The sequence below is a fragment of the Anguilla anguilla genome, chromosome 14 (assembly GCF_013347855.1).
Source record: "Anguilla anguilla isolate fAngAng1 chromosome 14, fAngAng1.pri, whole genome shotgun sequence".
In the NCBI taxonomy this organism is placed as follows: Eukaryota; Metazoa; Chordata; class Actinopteri; order Anguilliformes; family Anguillidae; genus Anguilla; species Anguilla anguilla.
Window position 1 is genome coordinate 3,684,271 of NC_049214.1, and position 7,634 is coordinate 3,691,904.

The 7,634-nt window shown below is 44.8% G+C and overlaps 1 long non-coding RNA gene across 1 annotated transcript; it reads left to right on the top strand.

Annotated features, from left to right (window-relative positions):
• Nucleotides 1–4,285: 4,285 nt before the first annotated feature.
• LOC118213292 lies at nucleotides 4,286–5,271 on the top strand. Its single transcript, XR_004762387.1, has 2 exons — nucleotides 4,286–4,334; nucleotides 4,902–5,271. It is a non-coding gene; the product is annotated as an uncharacterized LOC118213292 (long non-coding RNA).
• The last annotated feature ends 2,363 nt before the right edge of the window (nucleotides 5,272–7,634 follow it).

Sequence of the window (7,634 nt, forward strand, 5' to 3'; positions counted from 1 at the left end):
TGCTGCTATGCTGCATATTGACCTATACAAGCTGCTATGCTGCATATTGACCTATACATGCTGCTATGCTGCATATTGACCTATACAAGCTGCTATGCTGCATATTGACCTATACGAGCTGCTATGCTGGTTATTGACCTATAGCTACATGCTGCTATGCTGCATATTGACCTATACGAGCTGCTATGCTGGTTATTGACCTATACGTGCTGCTATGCTGCATATTGACCTATACAAGCTGCTATGCTGCATATTGACCTGTACGAGCTGCTATCCTGCATATTGACCTATAGCTACATGCTGCTATGCTGCATATTGACCTATAGCTACATGCTGCTATGCTGCATATTGACCTATACGTGCTGCTATGCTGCATATTGACCTGTATGTGCTGCTATGCTGGATATTGACCTATACAAGCTGCTATGCTGCATATTGACCTATACATGCTGCTATGCTGCATATTGACCTGTATGTGCTGCTATGCTGGATATTGACCTATACAAGCTGCTATGCTGGATATTGACCTATACATGCTGCTATGCTGGATATTGACCTATACAAGCTGCTATGCTGCATATTGACCTATACAAGCTGCTATGCTGCATATTGACCTATAGCCTATGTGCTGCTATGCTGCATATTGACCTATAGCCTATGTGCTGCTATGCTGCATATTGACCTATATGTGCTGCTATGCTCCATATTGACCTATAGCCTATGTGCTGCTATGCTGCATATTGACCGATACGTGCTGCTATGCTGCATATTGACCTATACGTGCTGCTATGATAAATATTGACCTATAGCTACGTGCTGCTATGCTGCATATTGACCTATACAAGCTGCTATGCTGCATATTGACCTATACGTGCTGCTATGCTGCATATTGACCTATACGTGCTGCTATGATAAATATTGACCTATACAAGCTGCTATGCTGGATATTGACCTGTACACCATTCCCTGTTTTTGGAAGAGAATTACTTGTGTGGTCACTTTCCCAGCTATGCTAGAAACAAATCATTTAAACTGCACAGTAAAACGTCCGGTCTTAATTCGACTCTAACACAGTGCACATGAGTCTAATAAGGACCATATGTGCTCATGGGTTGGTTTAACACTGAACATGATCGGTTATGTTGCTTAGCGCTGCTCTGCTATAGAATCAGATTTGTTCAAACAAGGTTTCAAACAAAACATTGCATCAAGTATCAAACACAACAAATAGTTTGCAAAGACGTAGAAAAAAAATACTAGCAATATTTTTTCCTTTTTGTTCCAAACTCAAAATTCTTAAGTTTTGCTATTGAAATCAATATTTTTCTTCACAAAATTAATTTCTCTGCTCTCAATCAGATTCTAGGGATTATCTAGCACTGTGTCAAGCCTGGACTTGATCCGCTCGAGGGTCTCTGCTTCAACTACACAACCTGACAAGTTTTTTCCACACAGAGACAGCGTAGTCTTAAAAAAAATAAAAATAAAAATAAAAACCTCCTGATATTTGTGTGGAATTTACCTTTTGCTAAATTCCACTTTGCTCCTTTGTTCTGCAGACAGAACTCGAGCTGAAAAATCTATTGTAGTTCACTTTGTTAATCCCTTTTATGAATTTAAAATCCACAATAAAATCCCCTTAGTCTCCTTTACAAAGCTTGAAGAAGAGATGAAGTATCTTATGTCTTTTCTCATAACTTTTCCATTTCATACCGGGAGCCAATTTAGCTGCCTTTCATTGCAGTTCTTCCAGAGCTTCTACATCTTTCTTGTAGGTTGGAGCCCCGAATTGCGCACAATGCTCTAAGTGTGGTCTGACAAAGTCATTGTGTAACATCAATATAACGTCCTTTGATTTATACTCAATACTTTCTGCTGTATATCCCAGCATCCTTTGTTTCTTGTTGTTTTTTTGTTTTTACTGCTACAGCAATGTCCTGATAGACGTTTATGAACTAGCCTACTACCCCCAAGTCTTTTTCAAATTGAACGCATAAAAACTGTTTTCCTCGCATAAAATATTCTTGTCTTTAAATTTTTTATTTCCCACATGCAGAACATTGCATTTTGCTATATTGAATGCCAGGTTTCCACCCACTTTTAGATTCTAATATCCAAATCCCGACCATTTATGTAAATACAAAAAAAACAACAGAGGACTCAAAAAAACTGATTCTGGTGGGACTCCATTTCCCATGATACCTTGCTCAGATGCAATGCCTCCTACTGTCACTTTGTGTTTTACCCTCAAGCCCGTTTTGAACGTACTCTGTAATAACGTGTGTAATTCCAACTGACTTCAAGTCTGACTGTGAGTCTCTCGTGTGGTACTTTTATAACATGCTTTATGGAAGTCCAAATACATGCAGTGTCACAGAAGATAATAGTATATTGTAGAAGAAAAATAGCACCACAAGGTTTTAAAAAGTACATTTTCTGCTGCATTTGATCAGCTCAGAGAGCCAGTGCTGGTGGCGGAGAGCGGAGGCGATAGTGGTGGCGGTGCATTGTGGGAACGTTGCGTGCGGGTGTAGCGAATGTGTTCGGCTCAGCGTTTACCCTGCTCTCCATTCATCCGGCTGTGCCCAAGTGAGAGAGCCTGTGCTGGCTAAATGGCTCCCTTTCCCCTCTCAAAGGAACCCCGAGCCGCGTCTCTGCATGCTTCATCTTCCGCCATCCCCTTCCCGGGCGGGAACCACCGAACTGGAACGTAATAATGCAGTTTGGTATCTGGAGGGAGGACCACGCAGGACACTTCATAAAAATACCTAAAACTAGAACTGCTCTGAAGATATTAAAATGTGGTTAAAAAATAGCATGGGATATATTGCATTGTTTTACAGTGCATTCGATTTGAGATGCTCATCGAGAGTGACTTGCATATGTGCAGTTGGGGAACATGACTGCGCTCACTTGGTTAATATAAATGGTAGAGCCGCCAGACCTGGCGAATGACACTCCTGGACCAGAGAGTTAATATGTGACATCACTGAATAACCAATGCTAATGTGAACTATGCTATCCAGTGCTAGCTGTTCTGGCTGTGCCCCTGGGATCTCCAGAACGGCAGGATGTAGGCTAGGAGTTTAGAACCTTTTGCAGTGAGCACGAGTTCGGTAAATCTCGGCTGCGTGATTTAGAACGCACTACAAAAAGAGCTGAATAGCCTGTCAGATAAATCCAGACCGAACGCTCCTCAGCTTTTAAAACCTTCACTTTTACGTCCGAAATCCATCCTCACACCTCGGACTGGACAAAAACACGTTTAGTTGCCCGCGTCAGTCAAAGAGCATTAGTTAGTTCGTTTTGGATGTTAGTTTGGAGTGGGTCCACCATTCTGCCTGGACACTTACCCAGTTGTTTTGTTTTTTAAATCTTTTATTTAACCAGGGAAGCTCCGTTGAGAACATGTTTATCTTTTTCCTGGAGAAATGCCCGGGAGTGACAGAACGGGGGTAAAGCCCTTGGTAGAACAGTTTTTTTTCTCTTCAGGTTAAGGGCCTTGCTCAAGGGAGCAGTTTGTTTTTGGTTAAGGAGCCAACAGCAGAGTTCTTTCTTTGCGTGTAGAGACCCAACGTCGCATCTCCAGATGCAAGTCAGCATCCCTGTGTGCCCACTAGGGGCTCAAACCAGCAACTCTACATTTGTCAGTAGAACACACTACCACTAGGCTGCCCCACTGCACATACGAGTGGAGTAACCTGCTGAGAGTAGGGCAGCAGTGTAGTATCATGGGTAAGGAGCTGGTCTTGTAACCTAAAGCTCACAGGTTCGATTCCCAGGTAGGACACTGCCGTTGTACCCTTGAGCAAGGCACTTAACCTGCATTGCTTCAGTATATATCCAGCTGTGTAAATGGGGCGCAGTGTAAATGCTAGTGTAAAAGCTGTGTAAGCTCTGGTGCTTGTAATGTAATGTATTCAGAGTGGCATGCACAGCTAGATTTCTGAGATACAGTCCATTGCATGTCAGAAAGTTGTCTTTGTGACAGTGTCTCTGTAACAAGTGCGATACAAATAAAGCTGCACTGAATTCATACAGCTGGAGATTTTATTCAAACCTGCAATCTTTGGAGAAACAGGCCCAGTTCTTCCGTCACTGTACTGTACCGCCACCCTGGCTGTCTACCAGCAGGTGTCAGTCCTGTTCGCGCAGTGAGCGGAGGAAAAATGTATTTGTTGCATCAGGCAGGCAGTCTTAGAGAGCACTACATAATGATGTGTAATAAATATGATTTCCTTCTTTTAATAAAAGTTTTCCTCCGGCTGCAGATGCGGGAGAGAGACGGCTGGAGAAATCAGAGGGAGTTATGTTCCAATATTTTCATATTTGACGTGAGTTAGAGTACATTATCACAAAGGGTTTGATTACCGGTGCCAAACGTTTTGTGCTGTCACGCTGTAAAGAAGAGTATTTTACTGAAATTTTAGATGTTACTCATTTATGCCTGTGTCGTGTCATTTGTCAAGAACTGTCCGAACAGGTTATAACAACTGTTATGGCATGCTTACAACAGTGTTATATAGACTTTATAACTTGTATATTTCCTATGACCCACCCCCCCTTGTAATGTATAGCCTAATGATGAAATAATACAAATTTGTTCCTAATATATGTGTAATTAAATGGAGAACCATAGTAAGTATTTATATTTATTTAAAAAAAACAAGCACCAACAACAATGACGTACATGGCAGTAATATAACATGTATTAACTATTAAATTAACTACTAAGTACCATTACTCTACTATACTATTACTATATTATACTATGCTCTATCTCTCTCTCCCACCTCCCCTCTCTTTCTCTCTCTCTCTCCCCCCTCCCCTCTCTTTCTCTCTCTCTCCCCCCCCTCCCCTCTCTTTCTGCCCCCCCCCCCCCCGGACATGCTTAATTTCAGCGGGTGCATGGCGGGTGAGGTCGTGCGAGTGTCGAAACGCCTGAGAACGTCCCGCTCCGATTCATTACTCAAAAAGCCGCGGACACAACATAAAAAAGAAAAAAGGCGCTCTGCGGTTGGATTGAATAGGCCCACCGCTCGGAACAATCCGCTCAATATAACGCATTGTCCGAAGCCATTATCTTCAAGCGGCGAACGCACACAACAGACGCGTGGAACAAAGCGGCAGCAAAGGGAAGAAAAAAAAAAAAGAAAAAAACACTTTTAACTGGCTGCGTGTGATAAGCTCGTTCGAATTTCCACTTTATTATCAATTTCCATTCCAGACAATGTGCCGGATTTCAAAAGGAATAAACAAGAGAGAGATGTCTTTGGCTGGCTTACGCGGCTATCGCGAAGGATGCATTTTACAGCTCGCCCTGTCCCATCCCATGGAGACCGGGGGGTGGGGGGGTGGGAGGGTAAGAATTAGGGGAGCAGGGAGTCATGGGACAGTGTGGTGGTCACACGTCCGACGCCTCATTCGTTAGGAAAAACCGTCCCGATGCTGAAGCAGTGGTTTTTTTTCTGTTTTTATTTTTATTTTATTTTTGGGGGTTATCTTTTCTTTTTGTGTTTTTGAATGAGGCATCTGAGGCCAACAGGGATGGGAGCACTGGGGGCTGGGGGGGGGGGGGGGGGCGCAGTAATAAAAGCCTCCTATCTCTTACAGCTTTATTGGAGCAGGATAGGCCGGTGAAGGGGGAGGTAATGAACGGGTTTCATATTGAAGTGAGTCCCTTTCTCTGAAGTATCATGGAGCTTCGCTGTGTTGACACAGAGAGAGGGAAGGGGGAGGGGGGGTTGGAGGTGGGGTGTGGGGGGGGGGGGGTGGTGAGGGAGGGAGGGAGGGAGAGAGAGAGAGAGAGAGAGGGTGGAGGGGAATGTAATTACAGCAGTATGTGCTGAAACCCCCAGTGGATTAACAGAAACCTTCTTTTCTCCGATAGATGGAGAGAGAGAGAGGGAGAAGGGAGGGAGAGAGAGAGGGAGAGAGAGAGAGAGGAACAGCCAGAGATAACATGTTTCTCGTTGCCATTGCCTGTTGCCCCCCAATCTCCCCCCCCCTCCGCCCCCATCCCCCTCTCCGCTCCCCCCATTAATGTTTTATTTATTGGCAGGGCCCAGTTTGAGCGTGCCAAACAAAGACCAGGAGACAAAAGCGTCCATTTGTCAGGCTGATAAATGCCCACGCCAAAAATGAAATGAAACCAATATTCCACAGGAAGGCAGAGGGCGGGCGACGGGGGGCCCCCGCGCTCGATGGCGGGATCGTGCCGGAGTCGCGGGCTCGCCGAACGTTCCGTGATCGTTCTCAGTGAGAGGACAGGCCTCGCGTTTCAGTGGGAGAAGCTCAGTGTCTGAGTGTGCTGTACCTGTATCAACGCTATGTGTGCAGATCTCAGTGTCTGAGTGTGCTGTACCTGTATCAACGCTATGTGTGCAGATCTCAGTGTCTGAGTGTGCTGTACCTGTATCAACGCTATGTGTGCAGATCTCAGTGTCTGAGTGTGCTGTACCTGTATCAACGCTATGTGTGCAGATCTCAGTGTCTGAGTGTGCTGTACCTGTATCAACGCTATGTGTGCAGATCTCAGTGTCTGAGTGTGCTGTACCTGTATCAACGCTATGTGTGCAGATCTCAGTGTCTGAGTGTGCTGTACCTGTATCAACGCTATGTGTGCAGATCTCAGTGTCTGAGTGTGCTGTACCTGTATCAACGCTATGTGTGCAGATCTCAGTGTCTGAGTGTGCTGTACCTGTATCAACGCTATGTGTGAGGATCCCAGTATCTGTGTGTGCTGTACCCTAACGCTATGTGTGCAGATCTCAGTGTCTGCGTGTGCTGTACCTGTATCAACGCTATGTGTGCAGATCTCAGTGTCTGAGTGTGCTGTACCTGTATCAACGCTATGTGTGAGGATCCCAGTATCTGTGTGTGCTGTACCCTAACGCTATGTGTGCAGATCTCAGTGTCTGCGTGTGCTGTACCTGTATCAACGCTATGTGTGCAGATCTCAGTGTCTGAGTGTGCTGTACCTGTATCAACGCTATGTGTGCAGATCTCAGTGTCTGAGTGTGCTGTACCTGTATCAACGCTATGTGTGCAGATCTCAGTGTCTGAGTGTGCTGTACCTGTATCAACGCTATGTGTGCAGATCTCAGTGTCTGAGTGTGCTGTACCCTAACGCTATGTGTGCAGATCTCAGTGTCTGAGTGTGCTGTACCTGTATCAACGCTATGTGTGCAGGTCTCAGTATCTGTGTGTGCTGTATTGATAGCAATGCACCGTGTGAATATCTCAATATCTGTGTGCTGTATTGGTATCAATGCACTGCGTGAGGATCTCAATATCTGTGTGCTGTACTGGTATCAATGTACCGCATGCAGGTCTGAATATCTGTGCGTGCTGTAGCGGTATGAACACAGTGTGTACAGATCTCAATATCTGCGTGTGCTGTCCTGGTATCAACACACCGTGTACAGATCTGAATATGCACATGTGCCGTCCTGATATCAACACACTGTGTACAGATCTGAATATCTGTATGCTGTACCGGTATCAATGCTTTGTGTGCAGTTCTCAATATCTGTGTGCTGTACCGATATCAACACACCATGTTCAGATCTGAATATCTGTATCTCTGTGTGTGGTGTATTGGTATCATCACACCGGGGCTAGTTGGTTTCATG